We start from the raw sequence: 2,876 nt of genomic DNA, 5'->3' as shown, positions 1-2,876 counted from the left end.
CCATCACTTCTCTGGACATGATAGCCCTAGTATGGCGGAGCTGGGAACCAGTAGGTGGGGAGATGCCAAGGCCCCTGCCTAGGGACCCGGAGGTTTGTGGAGTATCTCCTTCCTCCTGGGAACACTGCCTGTATATTCTGTAATTACCCTGTAGGACACAGACATAGACAACACTTTATTTCTCTTATTGACCCTGAAGCCAAGGTATAGTGCTTCCCAGGAACCCCTCCAAATATAAGTGTGGTGCCCTTTAGCTTACGAGGTAAAGGAAGAGATAGTAGAAGGGTCTCAACATCCCTTTGATGTCACTACTGGAAGAATATTTACTGAATCTATTTTAGCAATGGTTGCCCCTTTGACCCTGCATTGTCTTCTTAATGGTGTGGATGCCCTCACATGCCATCAAGGCCAGTGGGAACAAACCCAGTGCCTGGACTTCCTGAGGGGGAGCTAATATCAGGAGTCTGTAGGACTGCAAACCGCACCCCCGCACACACCCAATTAAGACAGTACATATATACATAAATATTGTGTGCAATAGAGGACTAATTGCAGCCCATAATCAAGATTTACTGAAGAAGGGGGGACATTAAACATGCCGTTTCTCCTTTCAGTCCACCTATATGACAGGCATTAAAGCCCCCTCCTAACAGGTGGTGCTTTACAGTTGACAACTGAAATGTAAATTCCTAGCTGTCCATAAGATGGCTCACGTTCCCAAGACTGTATAGGCAATTGAGGGTATCTAATGCAACACAGGGGAGACTTTGGCCTGACTGTGCTAGCCAGTATCTCCCATTCAGCATCGATGACCAAGGAGTCCCAGCCACAGTCTGCTCTCAAACTGTACATCTCTACCCAGCTGCCTTGGGAATTCCTAACAGCCCAAACAGTGCCAGGATGTTAGCCTGACCAGCTCATATAGAGCTTGTCATGAGTTCCCACTGGTCTAGGCAATTGAGGGTCACTGTCACTGGTCAATTATCATGCATTCCTGAAAGTTTGTGAGACATGGGAGGCCTGCAGTCCTTCAGCAGCTATAAGGTGGGTTTTGTCACCTAACTGAGCTACTCAAGATTTTCGGTTTACTTTCATATGACTTGTGCATTTAGGCAGCCTTACTTGGAAGTGGCTGAGCTATGCCACTTGATGCACAGGTTGTCTGAGTGCCAATGATACATTTTGGGATCTTGAAAGTGTTTGTGCCATGGGGGTTACCCTGGAGCCCCTAGTGACCATCTGGCACCAGGTTGCCTTGCTATGTCACCGAGAGAGAGAACACCGAGAGAGAGCACCATGACTGTCTTCATACAAAGGGAAATATTCTCTCCCAATACTTCACCTGAGCAAAGGACCATCCTGAAGCTTCCATCAAAGTTGTGGTCCCAATCAATGCAGTGGAAGGAAAGGCAGAGTGACATTGTCGTTCTGGTTGTGGATACCACACCCTTCCATTTGTCCATCCACATGGTGCATTCACCTGCTTGAATTGGCAGGAAATAACACTACTTTGGGGGCTTACTTGCTATCCTGATGTCAAAAAAATGACAATCAGACTGAGTATTTACTGTAGACAGGACTTGGAAAACCTGTGTAGGGGTCTGTGTCTGACCTGCTGAGATAACCACACAGGTGAATGGGGCAGATGCAGTCTGAAGACAGACAGTTGTAGAGGTTCAGAGGGAGAGCAGGAAATGTAGTCAGTCTTTTAATAGTGGGGGAAAGGGTAGGCTCCATTTTAAAAAGTTTTTTTTTTCCTGACAGGAGAAAGCCAGAAAATGAAACTAGGTGAAAATGCGGTTTCTTGATCCGTGACTTACTATGTGATGCCATGTGTTTCTGGAGCCTGGGAATTGGCTCTGGGAATCCTTACCTATGGTCGTTGTGGGGATGGACATCCAGGGTCTTCACGATGGCATTTTCTGGAACTATTCTGTGCAGTTTGCATGAATCCAGAGATATCTTTCCCTAATTTTGATGGCAGTGTATTCGGGTTAGCAGTTCGCCATAAGGTCCTTCCCAGTGAGGTGGCACTGGGTGCTCTCTGAAGACTTGATGTGCCTCCCATGTTCAATAGAAGGGGTGGTAAGACTTGTCAGTGGCAGAGGCCATGTTCTTATTGTCTGTGGATGATATGACCCAAGTGTACCAGTTAGTTCTTGGTCATGGCTATGCATGGCATCAACTTGGTCATAGAAGTTATAAAGTTCACTCAATCAGTAATGAAAGTGTTAAGGATTACTTTCTAAAATACAATTGCAAAGGGGCTCAGTCCCTGCCTGCTATCTGGGGCATTCCAAATCTCATTAAGAGCCAGAACAATGATTCTGGATGTTCCAGGACAGTTTCCAGATGGATTTTTCCTGAAGGAATTTGTGTCTAGTTTTTCATGTTCCATATATGTTGCCCTAATCCTCATATCCTCATCTTCCTCTTCTGTGATGATTGAAGATCATGTGGGGTATGAAATTCTAACGAATACCCCCAAGTCTTTCCAAGTAGGTAGTTTGTCTGTGTGCTGAAGTGAGTTCCTTGGTCTGGCTAAATCCATAATGGAATGGCAAATCCAGGAACAATTTCAGGTATTACATTCTTTACCACAGTCGTGGCATTGGCATGTCTAGTCAGACAGCATCAGTCCATCCACCAAACATGCAGCCATTAACCAAAGAGGAAGCCAATTTGTCAAATCCATCTGGAGAGCCCCAGTGGGCAGGGAGGGGCTAGAGGGACTCCCTGGGGCCTGCAGATATTATACAGAACTTGGAGAGATTTACAAGTGGTGCCCTAGGAAATAATTTAGTCAGAGGTTTTGTGGATGCCTGGGAAGAAACCGCTGTCTCTTCAGTTTCTTAATTATCCCATCTGTTGGGGTT

Source organism: Neofelis nebulosa, chromosome 7 (genome assembly GCF_028018385.1).
Source record: "Neofelis nebulosa isolate mNeoNeb1 chromosome 7, mNeoNeb1.pri, whole genome shotgun sequence".
Taxonomy (NCBI): domain Eukaryota; kingdom Metazoa; phylum Chordata; class Mammalia; order Carnivora; family Felidae; genus Neofelis; species Neofelis nebulosa.
Note: the sequence above shows the minus strand (reverse complement) of the source record.